We start from the raw sequence: 17,933 nt of genomic DNA, 5'->3' as shown, positions 1-17,933 counted from the left end.
TTGTATGGTACTCCTTTTAGCAGCTTGGAATTAAAACACAGTATATTCTCCAACTCAGCAGGTGATCTTAGGCAATACTCCCCTGTGCTGCCCCATTCCAGAGTCTTGGGCCCCTCCCTGTCTCCTACTCACAGAGTCCCAAACATCTTCCTGCCAGATGAGAAGGCTGCTCAGCAAATAGGTGTGTCCTCCTAGCATTTGTGCTTCTTACTGCTGGAGATAGAGTCCAAGCTTAAATTCTTTAAAGTCAAAAGCAGAGCTGGAAGGAGATTCATTTATAAATGCTCCTCCAAGGGCATTTCACAGAAGTATTTCATAAGATTATTACCAGCTCAAGACAATGCTCCTTAAAGAAGAGTTCCACCTGAAAATTCATTTTGCAAACATGCTCCTAGAGTCTGGTCTGGTGGAGACCCAGTTTCCCTTTACAGAGTAAAGGCTCTGTGAAGTCCTGCAGTAAGGGACCTGTTTCCCAAACTTATTTGAAGTTGACAACTTATTTGACACCTTTGATCACCAACTCTTGAGATGATGTCTTATGGAATTAGAGATCAGCACCACTCCATTTGCCTAGGCCCAGAATTAATCTTTAGGACATTTTAAATAGTTAAGACCCTGAGAGACAAACTGTGAACAAATCTGGCTATGGTTTATTTTTGTACAGCCCTAAAGCTTTATTTTTAGGAGATGCTAAAAAAAAAAAAAGGAAAGGAAAAAACAGACAAAGAATATGTAACAGAAACCATATGTGGCCCTGCAAAGCCTAAAATATTTACTATCCTTCCTTTTCAGAAAAAGTTTGTCAACCTCTGATAGAGTCCATCCTAGCTCTAATATAATAAGATGTGAACAGAAGTATTCCCCACAGAGAAGAGGAAGGAGCTGCCCAATGAAGACACTGAAAAAGGAAATTGCAGTCGGCAGGGGCTGGACACAAAAGATTACTCTCAGGATGTTGGAAATGGATCCTCTGTCAGTCTATTCCAGGACTCCCCAATACCCGTTAAAGCAATGGGCCCAGTGTGGGGAGTTGTGCCAGGAAGAAGACAGGTGGGCAGAGGTGGCTGGGGGTGGGTGGGGCCCAATGGCTGCAAGCCCTAGGGGCAAGAGTGAGTCCTGAGGTCGGGAGCCTGTGGACCAGAAGGGACTCAGTAGTCCAAACTGCTCTGGAGGGTTAGTCCAGGAGGAGTGGGTAGGGGAGAACCTGCTGAGTCTCAACCATCCCTTCAAGAATTCCAGGGCCCGCCAGGCCTGGTCCAGTCCTAGTCTGTAACTGGACACAGGCTGCAAAGGACACAAAGGAGGGGGCAGGGGAGCATAAACTATATACAAAGGGATTTGAAGGGATTTGGTTACAAAGTTGCACCAGCCATTTCCTGGAATCCAATGGGAGTGAGTTCTGAGAATTAGAAAGGGGAGGACAGGAGGGGAGGGGGGTGGGCGGGAAGCAGAGAGGGGAAGGGGAAAATAAGGCGAACAATGGGCCTGCGGGTGGGTGCAGTGCCATGGGAAGGCCAGACCCTCCCTCTCAGGAGAGCTGGGCTGGGAGGCAGGGCTCCCAGGGGCGGGCAGAGGCCCCAACATCTCTCTTCCCCCAGAATGGTCCCTGTACCTGAGAGGCAGCCCAGACCTCCTGGGTAAAGCTCCCAACTTCTCCAGCCCCCTTTCCCTGCCCCCCACCCCAGGGACCAGAAATGTCTTGGGGATTGATGTGCTCCCCAGGGCTGGCAAAAACGAAAGGGAGCCCCCACCTGCCCCCACCCCCCAGCCTCTGCTGTAAAGCACAGAGGTCCTGGGATTCTCCTTCCTTCTTTCCTCGTCCAACCCCTTTGTTCTCTCCTCTCCAGGCCTTTCTGTTGGCCTCTGCCTTTCCCTCTCATCTGCGCCACCCCTTCAAGTTCTTCCATTCACTCTTTGGAACTTCTCTTCCTCCATCTTTATCCTCTGCTTTTATGGCTCCCCAATTCATGGCCACCTGGTAGAGAAAGTACGTGGAACCCAGTCCTGGGCCCCCATCCATGCCCAGCGAGGTTTGGAATGAAGAGTGAGAACATGTGTTCAGGCCTCCCGCATGTTCTCTCCCTCTCCAAGAGGAAGCAACCAGGAGGAGCTGGAGAAAGTGATAGAACAGAATGAAGACCCAGTCTCCAAGTGTCCTTCTTATCAAGGGGGCATCCCCCCACTCCCAAGCCCAGCCACACCCACAGGGGACTGAACCAGCTGTCCCTCCACCACACAAACCTCACTTGTCCTTTTTCCATCCTTCCCCACCTTCATCCATCAGCACTTAGGAAAGACATCACGTGTCTTCTGTGCTACAGGTGTGTCCATTGACTGTGAAAGCACAGCGTTAAAGCACAAGGCAGTTTCACCCCTAAACCACAGGTTCTTGGAGAGCAGGACCCAGGGCTTTTTTTACAAGGCTGCTGTGACCACACTGTCCTAGCCAAGACAAGTGCAATTGGGACCATCCTGGAAAATCTGGTGCACATGGAGATTACTCTTTCCCAGGCTGCGTCTGGGAGAGATAGAGTGGGAGTTCAGACAAGGTCCATCCAAAGTTTTGTTTTTTAACCAAAGAAATCAAGACAACATGTGGTGGAAATCAAAAGGGGCTGGAAAGCCAAATGTCTGTAGATTGTACATCACAATTCCTCCTACTACCTCACATCCTAGCATCATTTGCAGGTTTACCCCCAAAATAGAGCAAGTCCGTTGTCTCTTCCACAAGGAGCCGGAAGACAGTGTCATCTCGGGATCATCTCAAGCCAGTATAGGGAAAGCTGGTCCCTTTCCTCAGCAAACAAATCTTTTTGTTTCAACCACTATTTATTCCTGGGGTCTGCTGGGTGATGTACACAGTGATAGAAAAGAGTCGTGGGTATATATTTAGGATGATATTGTTATATGATACCAACACAGAGAAGCAGAGAAAAGACCCAAACAGGCTCCTTGGCCTGGCATCGAGGCTCCCTAAGGTAAAGCCCTTTCCAAATGAGTATCCATCAAGTCAGTCTGTGCACAAGCACCTGGACTTGTCATGAATATTCTTGTCACCAGTTTTCCTGCCTGGAAATCTCTATCCACCTCTCTGGTTCTACCTCCTCCATGAAACTTTCTGATTCCCTTTGACATCACTAATGCTTCCACCTCTGAGTTCCCAAAGCACCAGTATTCTGAATCTCCGCCTGGCCCCTGAAGCTTTTCATACGCCCAGGCAGCAGACAGTGCCAGGTCAGGGCTCCCTGTGGATGCCCCCAGATCCCCTTTATGGATTCTTCCCAGCTTTTCTCCCAAGGGTATTATATAGGAGACTCCTGTTTGGAGGGTGACATTTGACCCAACTGGAGACACCTTATCTGCAAATAAGAAGAGAGCCTGGGGTGCCTGGGAGCTTCTGACCTCATGGGGAGACCTCTGACTCCCTGGTTTCAGGGTATATATCAGTCAAGAACTGGTCTCAGCAGACAGATACCATGGCATTATATTTTTTTAACTTTTAATTATATAATATAACATATATACCCAGCAAAGAAAGAAAAAAGTAGTAGTTTTCAAAGCACTCTTCAGCAAGTAGCTACAGACAGATCCCAGAGTTTGTCATGGGCTGCCAGATGATCCTCTCAGATTTTTTCCTTCTAGCTGCTTCAGGCTATAAGAGGCTAAATGGCATAAATAGTTTTTTTTATCATTACTATCAACTTTTTTCTTTTAGGTAAAAAATAGCATATACACAAAACAATTCATTTCAAAGGACAGCACTACAATTAGTTGTAGAACATATTTCAGAATTTGGCATGGGTTACAATTTCACAATTTTAGGTTTTTACTTCTAGCTGCTCTAAGATACAGGAAGCTAAAAGAGATATCAATTTAATGATTCAGCAATCATATTCATTTGTTAAATCTTACCTTTTCTGTATAGCTCCAGCATCACCTTTGATCTTTCTATCCCTCTCTTTAGGGATATTTGGGCTATGGCCATTCTAACTTTTTCAGGTTGGAGGAGCTGTCAATAATATGGGGTAGGGAGATGGAACTATCTGATGTTCTGGAGAGGCTGGGCTAGGTAGGTTTCAGGACTAATCTGGACCAGGGACCCATTGGCGGTTGTAGGTTTCTGGAAAGCTACTCTAATGCATGGAATGTCTGTGGAATCTTTTATATGGCTCTAGGTGTTCTTTAGGATTGGCTAGGATGGTCCTGGTTGGGTTTTGCAGGTTATGATAGGTAACAATGTCTAACTGAAGCTTGCTTAAGAGCAACCTCCAGAGTAGCCTGTCCACTCTACATGAACTCTCTCTGCCACTGATACTTTATTTGTTGCACTTCTTTTCCCCCTTTTGGTCAGGATGGAATTGTTGCCATGGCAATTATTTTAACTGAGGGAACTTAATATAAAGAATCATTAACTCAGTATTGAAGAAAAAAAGAGGCTGGAAGGGATTATTAAGGTATCAAAGAGACAGCAATCATAAGAAGGAGCAAACACTTAGATTGGGGGGAGGGGAGGAAGAATTGGAATTATTAAGACTTAAAAGCTTGGCGGAAGGCCCTCTACAAAGGGCGGGCAACTCCACTGGTGCTGGAAGAGGAGCCCATGGAGATGGGACCCACGCCCCAGAGACTGGGCTGCCAGCTAACCGTGACGGTCTTTCTGGAGGAGGCAATTCAACTGATTCTTCAAGTGCTGGAAAACTGCAAACTGGACTCACTGGCTGTGACTGGAAGGAACTGCTAGTGCCACAGTGGGAAAAGTGCTCCTATGGTGTTGCCGGTTGGAGCAGGAAGCATAAAGAGGCCCAGAATGAAAATAGGAAGAGGCACAGACCAAGCCAAACTGGGAGTTGCCTCACAGAGAGGGGATCAAATTTCCTCACCAGCAGAGATGTTAGGCCTGTATTACCTGCAATGTATGCTAAGTCCAGGGGCGACTGCAAATTGACAGAGAACAGAACCAAAACTGAAAAAGGGGGTCTTTTATCTTGATTCAAGGCACCCACCCTTTGATTTGTACTCAGTCCTTCTGTCCTATTGAGGGCAGGAATAGGACAGCTTCTCTTACATATGTGGGGTAGTTTATTCTGAGAGACAGTAAGGAGGATGCCTATTTTAAGACACTTAATGTTCATGGAAACTATAGAACATTCCAACTACAAAGGACCTTGGTGATTAGTTGGTACATCTTCATCTTCTCTTCCCACCCAATAGCACCCATTAGCAGATGAGAAAACAGAATCGCAGATGGGCCCAGTGACCAGACAGTGGCAGGACCAGCCCTGGAACTACAGTCCTTCTTTTCTTCAACAAATATTTATGGAGTATCTTTGTACCAGGCACAGTTGTAGGCACTTGGAAAATATCAGTGCATAAAACATCCAGGGAATAGGGTCACACGGAATGTAAGCTATCCTATGGTAGAGATGTTTTTGTCTGTGTCTCTTCCCTCCAGAGTGTTCTCTCTTAACTATTTCAGGGGGCCTCTTTTTCACTTATTTGATCTGCAGACCTTATCAAGAAAACAAAAACACGGCAAGTGGCTGTGGTTATAGTAGGGGAATTGACAGAACACATGTGTCATAAAAACTACGTTTTCCCCATGCTCCACTGGCCACCATAGTTCTAGACATTCTCAGACCATCCAAATTTCAAATATTCTGCTGTTCATGGCCAGTATACCCTAATACCACGTGTTGATGGTTTGAACATTATATGTCTGCAACCATCTGCTTGGAAGGGTGTTGGTGCCTGGGCTGAACGGCACAACAGCTCCACCTGGTGTTCTGGAGGAATGACCTGCCTTAGACACTGGCGGGAGACACACCACAGCTGGAAATAAGCAGTTTACCTAATTCTTCCATGAAAATAGCTAACTACCTAGTGGGAGACCTCAGAGGAAATGGAAAAGGCAGCATTTATTTGGGGGTTAAAATTCTTAGGTTATGTTCTCCATGTTTCCAATGACACCAGACCCATTTTTTGCTGGTGACAGATATGGATATACACTGAGAGTAAGGAGGTAAGAGAGTCAAGGAGTCCTGGGGGCAGGTAGAGGAGGCATTGGAAAGCATTGATGTGGCTGCATATCCCCTTTCACCTGTGTTCTGATCGAGATATAAAGCCAGCACTCACTAATTCTAAGACTGAACTGAAATTTGGATTATCCTGGTCTTTGTTTTTCCCTCTTTCTCTTGATCTCCATTTTTTATCTCTTTCTCTGATTCCTGGTTCAATTCTTGGGAAACAACAGGGGCAAAAGAAAATCAAGTCCTTTCCAGACCTATTGATAAATATCTTAAGCCTTTCCTTCACCAAACTCTCTCCAAAGCATTTCACATTGTATGTGAAAATTCCAAATGCCCTAATATTTATTTGGCTTGTCCTTTCCCACACAATCATGGAAATTTGAACACAGTTACCCATGTACTACCTGTATACACACAGAATAAGGGTAAACAAGTGATGGTCAATTTAGAACCTTTGAAAACTGAATTAAATATTCCCAAATTGGTAATTTTTGCTAAGACTCTTGTTATGTGTTTTGTGTGGACATGTATGTGCATGGGTGAGCATGTTCTTATCAGCTAATAATATAAAGAAGCATTTTCAGAATTCAGAAAGACAGGAACTCCAGAATGAATGTCATCTACCCCTATTACATTCAAGTAGAACAGCCCCCTAACATATCCTCAATATGTTAGCTCAGGGGCCTCCACTGTGCTAAAAGTTCTCTAGCAATAAAGTTTTACAACCTCTCTTAGTTACCCACTCCCAGGTCATTGCCAGCAGTCACCTTCAAAGTTTTCTCACACTGCTGATGGGAATATGGGTCAATAAACTTCTCTAAAAGACAATTTGGAAAAACGTTTAAGAGTCTGAAGAATGTTTGTCCTCTTCGACCCTATAATTCCACTTTAATTATATACTGAGGAAATAAAAAATATGAATAACACTGAAAACTGTAACTTTGTATATATTTTAATAAAATCAAATAAATTGGAGATGTGCTAAGTATGAAATGCTGGTTAACTAGATTATGTAAATTCAGTAATAGAATATTATACAGAAATATATATGCACACACAGATAATGTAAAAATGATCTATTTTCTTAGTTTTGGCTGAAACCCTAAAGAGCACACACCAAAATGGCGGGTAGCAAGTACTTACCCACCCATTCACAACTTCCTAAGATCATACAAAAACTGGATTTTTGACCCTTTCCAACCACTCACCTTCAGACTATATGAAGAGTAGCAATTAAGAGAGTTGTTGGAAATTAGATCATTTCTTTACAGAGAGTTATTTGGGTGCTGTGAGTCCTTTCCCCAGTGGGGGAGAGAAAGAGGGTCCTACCCAAGTTGAGAGAGAGAGCTCAAAGAAATCACTTAGAGACCATTATATGTGTCCCCTGGAATTTAAAGAACATGGTAGCCCATGTCTAGAAAAGCTTACAGGTAAGAGACTGGGTAGAACAGTCTTTGACAGGAACTGTACTCCTACTGATAGGAATCAAAAGGTCTTCTTTCCAGGGAACACATTTAAGTTGTGTGACAGTCCAAATTTTCAAGAGAAACCAAGAAGTCAATTACTTAGATTTTATATAAAAGCTCCCAACTTTTCCATGTTGGGAAGCTAATTCAAATGTTTTTTTGCCCATCCCATGTAAGCCTGCAGGGTATAGCAAAGCAAACACATTTGTGGACTCTATTTGACTCTCAAGCTGAACCTTAATTATGGGAGTAAAATCAACTGTAATTAAGAGAGCAAACTGGAAACCCATTATAATGGGCAACTAGGAAACAGAAAGAGAAAGACTACAGGGAGTGAGTTGGAAAAGGGCAAGAGGGACTGCACTCAAATTTATAAGCTTATGATTTTTAAAGTAATTTGAGGCCAGTTTTGGCACCTGATATTATGAGGTGTAAAGGATTATGGTGATTTTAACATTGGGCTAGCATTGCATCACACAAGGACCTGACCTTACAAACAGCTTGTTAGTTGCTTTCTTTCTGTCACTGTGTTAATTGCCTGAGTAACTTCTGGTTCAGTGCTAGGTTCTGTGCCCCAGCATCACTCACCCACTCCCCAAAAAAGAGCCCTTATGTGAGAAGTCGAAGACTACCATCACTACCATGACAAGTAGAAAGATGGCCCACTGCATATGGCCATCCACAAAGAGGCAAAGGCTCACAATTAGAAGAAGCAAGCTACCATAATAGGTTAGTAGACCTCTTAGGAAAAGGAAGAATAAGCATGACACTTACACAAGACCGAGGAAGAAGAATCCTTGCTAGGATAATCTCCTAAATGGGCTAGAGGACCTTCTTAGGATAATCTCCTAGAAGGGCTAGAGAACTATGAGAGAAGTAAGAACCCTAAAGTCCAGCTCTTATCATTGCTTTCTGGTAGTTTTGGAGGTATAAGACTACCTCTCTGGCTTGGTCAGATCTGAATCTGAGTCTAAACTCAAGATCATCCTTGATCTGGAGTGGCATGATCTTATCATTCAGACTGTTTCAACTATACAATTGAGATAATGGTCACCTCAATGGTACAATGGAGACAGAGAAAATCATCAAAGTTAGCATAAGCCTGGCTTGGCAAATCCAGCCTATCACTGTTTTTATAAAGTTTTATTGGAGCACAGCCATGGTAATTCACTTACTATGAATGTTTTCATGTAATAATATTAGTTGCAACAGAAAAGATATGGCCCATAAAGCCTAAATATGTTCTATCTGTGCCTTAACAGATAGGGCCACTGGCCCTGTCACCTGGCATAACTCACAAAAGCTACTGTGAGCTTAACTGGGGTCATGATTGCTGGAGTCAGTAAATATTGAAGTCCCTAGACACTAGATTAGAACATCTGAAAATTCTCCTGCACACTCATTAACATCAATAAAAATCTTTCACATTTCAAACTTTAGACACCTAGCAGGCAGATCTACCAGCACTGTTACTTTTAGTCCTGTTTTCTCCTAAACTATCACTCTTAGAGTAATTGCACTTGTGAACAGGGCCTGTAAAAGCTCTATATAAATTTGGCAAAAATGGTGAGTGTGATTTAGAAAACTGGCCAGAACAAAGCAGGGAAAACTATTGACTGCCTTTGCCTTAGCCTTCTCCCATGGGCTATACCTGTGTATGTATGATAGTACTGCAAGAGATACTTCTAATGCCCCATGTTCTTGGGCCCACAGATTTTGCAATAAACTACCACCTTTTCCCACAATACTTAGACCAAATGTGACCAGAGAAGAGCAAATGCAGCCTTCAAAAGAAACCCACATTCTATCGGGAACAAGATTAAAAGCTCGTCAGCATCTACAAGATGAGACAAAACCCTAGGTCTCACCTAAGCCATATTTTAAAAGAAAGTTCCTGTCCCTTTTCCAGTTTCAGCAGCTTTCATATTCCAAAGATTAGGAGAATTTAGTTTTGAAGCATCTACCATACAGGTTAGCTTTGGTGTGTGACTCCTTAGGCCTTGCCAGGATATAATTTTTAAAAATTGTATTGATGATCCCTAGATGGAAGCAGGGCATGTTCAGCAGAAATCTTGGAGATCAATAATAATGAGTTGGGGAATTGGAGATAAACCATTTCCTTTATATGAATTACAAAGGTTCAAATTCAAATATACATGGCATTCCACACAGTCATCAGTATTATTTGACTCTACAAAGCCCCCAGCACTGCATCATATCTAGAGTATACAATTGGGAGAAGACTGAGGTTGTTGCCCTTTCAAAGTTTCCAAATACACACTTGCCACTCCAGGTCTACATTATGTTTATGCTCTTCCTCATGTCTACAATTCCTGGACTGCTTTTAGAAAATGCACATTTTTTTTTACTGCCAATAAATGAAGCTGTAGTGTGAGCAGATGATGGTCTGGTTACATGTTTGTTGGATGTCATATCCAGTCCAGCCTGCATTTGGCGCAACCTAGAGGGTCTATCAAACCAAGTAAGATCTTTTCATATACAGAAAGCATCCCAACCTGTTCAAAACTAAAACCCAACCATAAGTTTCGTTAGTAAATATCTTGAGATAGGAGAAAATGGGTATCTCCTCTGACTTATCTCTTCTGACTTACTTGGTAATCCTATCATATCCTACTACACGGGAGAAAAAAAGCCAGAACACTCCAGGTTATCACAGATCACTCTTCAGCTAAACAGTAATACTCAAAAACACTGTTTGTCAGGGAATGGAGAGAGATTTTATTTAGAGACCCTGGGGTGGAGAGGAAAATTCACAGATGATTATGGTGGTCTTGGGCCTACACCAGGAGAGGCTTTTCTTTTTGCTGGCCGTGGTAGAAGACATGACCTGGAAAAGCACCTTTTCAAGCAGCTTCTTTAGCCTGAGCATTGACATTTGCTGGCTAAGGAGACAAGAATGAGAAAATGTAACATTTATGCCCAGGAAACCCAAGTGTTTTCCTGTGAGTACCTTCTTGACTCAGTTTCCCCGAGATTTCATAAGATACAGAGTTTCAAAGCTTTCAAGAAACCCAATTTGAAAGCCATCGGCCTGGTGGTTATGTCATCCTACTGAAGGTGTAAGATTCATGGGAGACAGCAGTGAATACAGAAAGTCTGGCTCTTGGCAGGATGGTGGGAAGGGAGGGAAAGAGCTGATTTTTCAGGACAGATCCTAGTGAAAAATTGGGAATAGTCTTTGGAATGAGATCCTGATAAATGTATGACATTTTAGAAAACTGGCCAAACTAGGATGATAATTCCTCAAGCTTAGAAGTCCCTTCTGTAATCAGAAAATGCCATCAATACCTTGTCTTCTCATTCTTTTCCTGATGTAACTTCTTTGCTTTTTGTCTCTGTGAGTAGTCCTTCGGACGGCACACTGAACACCTAGATTTATGGACTCTCACCATCTTGCATTCCCCAACCCTGGCCAGCAGTGGGGTTCTTGTTGAAAGAGCAACCTCCACTTGCTCCCCTGTATGCTCCTCTCCACCCAAGTTCACTTGTCCAAAGTAGCCTTTTCATGACACCCTTTATATATGGAGACAAGTGGCCATGACATGGGCCCTCCTGGTAAAAGGACCTGATGATTGATGATGCCTTGTCATAATGGCTGAAAGTCAGCATGAGACTTTGGGGAGTGTTGGGGGAATATTGAGACATTCAGATGAATGAAGAAAGCATCTGTTAGGAGTACTTAATTCAACTGGCTGTCCTTCAGTCTAGACTATAGGACCCTCCATGAATGTTATATGCTAAGTAAAATTCTCTTTTGCCTTTCAAACTCAAGTCCAATACTTTCAAAGCCTTTGTCTACTGTTACATTTAGACATACATACCTGGTTCCATTGTCTCATTTATTTCTAAGCAGACTTCTTAAGGAAGGGAATTGAACAATGTGGATTTTTTAAAAGGGTTTACTGAGGTACACTTGACATACAATAAACTACACATAGGGTGGGCCACGGTGGCTCAGCAGGCAAGAATGCTTGCCTGCCATGCCAGAGGACCCGGGTTCAATTCCCGGTGCCTGCTCATGTGAAAAAATTAAAAAAATAAATAAATAAACTACGCATATTTTACGTGTACAATTTGATAAGTTTTGACATAGGTATGTACCCATGAAAACATCACTACAATGAAGATAATAGTCATACCCACCACTCCCAATAGTTTCCTTGCACCCCTTAGAAATTAAATTATTAGAAATCAAATTGAAGTTTTTCTTCAGGAAGTTCATTTCTTTAGGAAGAAAGAAACCTACTTTAGGAGGTTTCACCAAGCAATAGTTTTCATAGATGAGCAAGAGATCCCTCAAGCCACCCCCATAATAATAGAAGCCAAAGGTAACAAGGATTGATCAAAGTTTGTCATCTTGGTTTGGGAAAAATGGAGATAACAAAAAACCAGAAATAAAAAGAAAGAGACCAAGAATTCACCTGGATTTCAAGCCCAAGTAATTTGGCTATAGAGTGGTACCATCCAGAAAGGCCAGGTTAACAGAAAGTCCCCAAAAGCTAAACCTTTTCTCTTCCTGTCAGTGTGTTTCAAGCACACTTCCTGCACAAAGCCTGGATTGATTCACCAGCTCCAAGATGGTCAACCTCATATGGAGGCAGGGGAAGTATTGGTCCAAGCATTTCCAACAGTCACTCCAATAACCTGCCTCCTGCAGGGGCAGGACATTCTACAATTCTCCTTTCATTCTCTTAATGAAAAACTTAGGGTTTCTATCCTTAGAGGAGGACAATCAAGGTAGGGAAGAGAAGGAGGAAGAGAGAGGAAAGCTTATATCTTATCCACCTATGCACATATCTATGAATCTGAGTTTAATTATTTCAGGCATGACAGTTCTTATAGATGAGGTGGAAGATGGGGAAAAGAAGGAAATGTGGGAGCTGGGAGTACCAGTGACAAAATGTGTCCAACCCCTGTGGCACACATCTATTCTCTGTCCTCTTTTCCTTATCAGTTGTTACTAACAAGTAGGTTGTTTCCACTCTCAAAAGCATACAGATCTTTAAACTAAAAGGATTGGCATCTACAGATGTGATTTTATATCCTAGAGATGGGTTAACAGAGCAACTGTTTATTTAATCCATCCAAATGTATGTTGAGGATCTGCAACTATCTCCCCACCCTCATCTCTGGCTTTTTGTGTTTCTGTGCTCTCCTGTGAATGCATGGAGCAATCAATCTGAGCAATACACAGAAAGGAAAGGAGAGAGAAGTTTTTGTGGACTCCCAAGTTATAAGTAAAAATATGTCTGAGAACCCACCAGCCTAGGCATTTGAAAATCCCATTCACATTAACACATACCCCCTGACACACACACATACACACACACACACACACATGCATGTACAAACACACACCACAGCATAGTCAAACTCTCACTTTGAGAAAATGTTATCCTTATTCAAGAACTCAATTGTTTCAATAAACAGAAGATATCCAAGTCTCAACTGGCAAGGATTTCTTGGGAACCTGTTATGTGCCTATTTTTGTGCTAAATACTTAGAAAGGAATGTAAAAGTATAAAAACTATTTTACATGAGAAAATATTCCAGTTTCTCATGCAAAACTCCAGCTCCTCTGTCTACTAAATTTGGATTCTTAGACAAACTACTTCACCACCTTGATCCTGAAACATGGAAATGATGGCATCCACCCCTTGGGTTGGGAGGATCAAATGAGTTAATTCATCTAAAGTACGTACCATGTTCTAGTCACTCTTCCAGGCGTAGACTGTTACCATCTTGACTCCATAGCCTCAGAGTATAAGATGGAAGGCAGAAAGATGAAATAACCAGGCCTAATTGAGACTTGCTGTCTTTCCAAACTGTTCAGAGAGGAGATTGAGTTCAAGAAAAGATGAAGAGCACACAGGGAAGGCAAAGCTAGAAAATCAAGAAGTCTTGACAATTTTTATGAAAGAGCAATAGTGGTTGGATAGAAGCTCCTCTGAGCTGTGAGAAGTTTGTCTGTGAAGGACAGGAGAGTGTGGTTGCTATAGAGAGGCTTACTTTTCTCTGCTCAAGAACAACCTCCAGCCTCTACTACCTCACCTCCCAGTCTCTTCTCTACCCACTGCACTTGTGACCACCATCCCTACTCTGTCTCTGCAAGGCTCTCACTCCCATAGTTATCAGGAGCCTAACTTTCAAATGCTCTAGACAGACCAAGTAGGATAAGGACCAAAAGATGAAGTGTGTCAAGTGCTCCACACAGTGCCTGACTTTTAGCAGGTACCCAGTAAGTGTTCTGACTACCATATTTGGTAGCTTCTAATTTTAACTCCTTACTGTTACACTGCAATCCCACTCTCTCCTGAGTTTTCTTCTGTCCTCTCACTCTCCCTCCCCAGCTCTCTCTTCTAGAAATCTAAAGACTTTTGTCCAAGAATAACTTCTCTAACATATCCCCACACTCCAGAGCGTTCAGTCCCTTCCATAGATTCAACTACATAAATCTCTGCCCTGATGATACCCAAATCTCTATCACCAGACCAAACTGCTCTTCTAAGCTTATAGCCTAACTGTCTACAAGACATCCAGACGTGATCTGCCCAGTAGACAACTCAACCTTTGCACAGCTATAAGAAATCTTTTTTGTCCAAATCCTTTTCCTGCTTTTGTAATCCCTTCACAGTCTTCCGCATCTCATCAGTCACCTCAAGGGAGCAGAAGGGCTCAGGTCAGTCGCCTATGGACTTTAACATTCGAGTATTTTGTTCAGATTCTCTGTTTGTGCTGAACACTAAGTAAAAGATGTTACCCCCTAGGTGATTCTCTCCCTCCCCACCATAGCAACAAATACATCAGGAGATACCAAGTAGGTAGCATATGAGTATTAAAATTAAGTAGCCTTGGATTTAAATCCCAGCTCTGTTCACTATTTGTGTGTCCTTGAGCAAGTTCCTGAAGCTTTCTGAGCCTGTAAGAAAGTGATCTCCAACTGGATTTTTAGTTTCCTTATTAGTAAAATAATGAGGTGGTCCTTAAGTTAATGGCTTTAACTCACAAAAGATTTTTTAAGACCAGGAGAAATTGAACGATTCTTTCAAGTTTAGTGAGTTGAGAGGCATGGATCCAGGAAATCAATCAGACTAAATGTCGAGGGAAATTTTCTTGATCCCACTTCTCAACTCTTCTTCTATACATTTCATCACTGACCTCACATGACCTTTATGACATCCCAGAGGGGAGAAGTCCAAGTCACAATAGGCCCAGTTTCTTTATAGGTGCGACTCCTGGTCTCAGGCTCAGAATGCCATTCTCAGGTAAGTGGCTGGAAAGCCTAAGACATTGAGCTCTTAAACATCTACCATGACTAAGAGTGATCCAGTGAGTGTGATACCTGCCTCACTAGGAAGCAGCAGTGTTGCACATCCTCCAGGACTAGGTGGATTTCATGCAGGCAGCAAAAATATAGAAAAGGCACCACTAAAGGAGAGCACGGAGGAAGAGGAGGTGGAGGGTAACACTCTGCTTCAGAGATTGACAAGGCTATTTGATTGGTGGTCCTGAGAAGGGAGTCAGAGGAGTGTAGGTCAGTAGTGCTGACACATTGGAGCCTGGGAGGGGGGAGTGGCTCCCAGTATTGAAGAGGCTTCTTTCTTTCTCCGACACAGTGCTTCGATTGGAAGCAAGCCATTTGCAGTATTCATCAAGCCCCCATTAGGAAAAAGACATGTGACCAGTCTCATGGACTGTAACACTGAATGAGATAGGGGTCATCCAGTCTCATTATCTGGTCATTTACACTACGCATGCCTTCAGGATGGTGTTGGTTCATGGGTCTGGGCCCTTTGCAATCTCACAGAGCCTCCATGCTCAGAGCAACCCACACTTAGCTTAATGCTCTGCTGTCACTCTCCTGAAGTTCTTAATTTTTAAACAAGGGGCCCACATATTCATGTTGTACCAGGTCCTGCAAACTATGTAGCTGCATCTGGGGAGGCAATGACTTTTATATGGGCCAGCCATCCCAGGAAGTGGCAAGTAAACTAGGCCAAACCAGATCCAAAAGGGAAACGAAATCAGAAGAGAAAATCGGAGAAATAACAAGTTGGCTTTGTGTGCCCACCTGAAGAAACTTGTAAGATTCTCCCACCCTAACCAGGGACCTTTTTAACCTCAATTTTGTCTTTGCTTCCTTGCAGCATGAAGAAAGCACCACTATCAACTATTGTAAGATAGCGATACTCTGAGGAGACCAGTATCTGTGTGTGGTAATGGAATCCCTTCCTAGGATCCTGAGAATCTCAAGATTTGCCTTCCTATTCAGCCCAGAAAAAAAATAAGGCTGTCCAGTATCAATAATTTCTCACTCAATAAAATCTGATCATTGCAACATTCAAAGCATCTGGGTCTTTCTTTGGTTCTAACTAAAAATTATGACTTTATTTGTTCTGAAGACATCACTAGGCAAGTCTTCCCTGCTCTCCTGGCATACGGGTGAGTGAAAGATGAAGTGCCACTAAATTTTGGTAGCTTTGGATCACAGAATTAATTCCAGGGCTGGAAGGAGCACTGAAGAAGTAACTTTGTTTCCTTTAATTACAACTAACTAAAATTTTGAGATCTCCAAATTTTAGAATTCCGCCCCCAAAAAACAATGAGGAAAACAAATAGGCAGTGATGCTGTTGGACAAGCCACCTTCAACAGCAATGTTTTTCAAGATCCTCATGACACAGCAACATTGTTCTTCAGCCCATTACCTCCTGCTCTTCACCCTCAATTGATAGTGATTAAGGCCAGGAACCTAGAGTCCAGCAAATGAAGACAAAGAAATATCACTGCCATCCTTTGACCCAGCCTTGTCAGTGGAGTTAAAACAGGCATTTGTGCTCAAAATAATCTAGAAATATTGAGTATCTCCTCTGTTCAATGCACTATACCAGTGTGATGATGACAATGCTTTGAAATCATCAACCTCAGTTTGTCTCTCCGGATTTTGGGTACTCCCAGGGGCAGCAACCCTTCTTCCACTCAAAGGCCAGGTGTCCTTAAACTCAAAGAATTTATGACCTTAGTGAATAGGATGATCTCAAGAGGGCAAGGGCACCTGGCACATAGCACTTGGAACATAGAGAAGAGAAGCAGAGATAAAGCACAATAGAAAAGGGAGAGGTTAGAAATTTCAGTTGTGGTTTATTTTGACACGGTAGCCAGAGACTTGGGCTAGGGATTAGGAGATCCAGGTTTGAGATTTATCTCTGCCTATTACTTGTGACGTTGACCAAATTATCCTTCACCTTCAGAACTATCTGCTATAAAGGTCTTGAAATTGTTCTCTAGCAACTCTCTTGACTCAAAGTTCCTTAAGCAATATGGTAACATGATTAAAACACATTTGTTCCTCAAGGCTGAAATTAGGCCAAATGATTTAATGCATGATATATTTTCATACCATAACACCCCCCTTACCAACACTAAAGGATAGACCCCACTTTTTGTCTTATGGCTGATGGGGACTGTATTTCCAGGTATTCTGGAAAAGGAAGACATCTTCTTCGCTACGTTAAGGACAAGGATTAAGGTCAATTCAGACAGAAGGGTAGTGAAAACTATTTAGAAGCTTTCTGAAGCATGAGGTTTATATTTCCTTTGTGTTCCATTGTATCATGTCGCCTTACTGTTAGTGACTCGGGAAGACAAAAGGAACAGAAATAGTCAAATAATTTTTCAGAAATCTCAAAATTAAGGCTTTTGTTAAAGGCTTCCTGCAGGTAAGACCAATGTGTGGTGTATTTGAGGTACATTAAATGCTGATTGATACCAGGTGATGGTAAGGCAAAGAGGAAGTGACCAAAATTCATGTATTCATCCCAAGAACTTTAAATTTGTCTGAGGAACTCCAAATTCATACATACACACACACACAAGCAGAACTCATTACCTCTTTCCAGTTTACCCTCTCCTTTCAGTATTAGATACTTAACTGTGATCCTAGAAACACATGTATAAGAGAAAAAGCAAATAGAGTTAAGAGTCAAGGTCAGATTTATCTTTACATCAAGTATTATGAAGCAGAGGGGTTTGGAGGCCTGGAAAGCAGTAGTCCTAGGTTCTGCCTTGGCTTTTCTGCTGCCTGGATGCAGGGCAGGTGACCTCTAAGAAGCCGCCCACAGCTTTCACTCTTGTGATGTGTATTCCACCTTTTAGCAGTCCAATTTCTGTACTCCTGAAAAAGAGGAATTGCTATGTAAAGGCAGATTGGGAATGCAGTCAAAGGATGGGGCAGGAGCCTGAGGGGGAAATGAAAAAGAACCCCAACAAATCTTCAGGCAGAACCATACCGTCCTCAGAGCCAAGATGCTCCCTGAATTTCAAGAACTGGACAAAAAGGGGCAAATAGAGCTGAAGTCCCACCTTCCTTTTTCTCCAGAAACCACCCCTTGGCCTTGGTCTCTGGACTCTTTTTATTTCCTA

General features: G+C 42.6%; 3 long non-coding RNA genes across 5 annotated transcripts in view; 1 reads left to right on the top strand and 2 right to left on the bottom strand.

The window, feature by feature from the left end:
* Positions 1–10,207: 10,207 nt before the first annotated feature.
* On the bottom strand, positions 10,208–11,457 carry LOC143678075 (uncharacterized). The gene is made up of 2 exons (XR_013173042.1): positions 10,802–11,457; positions 10,208–10,395 (listed from the first exon to the last, which is right to left on the bottom strand). It is a non-coding gene; the product is annotated as an uncharacterized LOC143678075 (long non-coding RNA).
* A 2,925-nt stretch (positions 11,458–14,382) lies between these two features.
* LOC143678076 (uncharacterized) lies at positions 14,383–15,859 on the top strand. Its single transcript, XR_013173043.1, has 2 exons — positions 14,383–15,047; positions 15,661–15,859. It is a non-coding gene; the product is annotated as an uncharacterized LOC143678076 (long non-coding RNA).
* A 1,639-nt stretch (positions 15,860–17,498) lies between these two features.
* LOC143676548 (uncharacterized) overlaps positions 17,499–17,933 on the bottom strand; it is a 37,693-nt gene continuing 37,258 nt past the window's right edge. For all 3 annotated transcript variants that reach the window (XR_013172162.1, XR_013172164.1, XR_013172161.1), the window contains one exon: positions 17,499–17,685. This is a non-coding gene — a long non-coding RNA (uncharacterized LOC143676548). The remainder of the gene's footprint in view (positions 17,686–17,933) is intronic.

Source organism: Tamandua tetradactyla, chromosome 3 (genome assembly GCF_023851605.1).
Source record: "Tamandua tetradactyla isolate mTamTet1 chromosome 3, mTamTet1.pri, whole genome shotgun sequence".
NCBI classification, from domain to species: Eukaryota; Metazoa; Chordata; class Mammalia; order Pilosa; family Myrmecophagidae; genus Tamandua; species Tamandua tetradactyla.
This window is presented reverse-complemented; position numbering and strand designations above follow the sequence as displayed.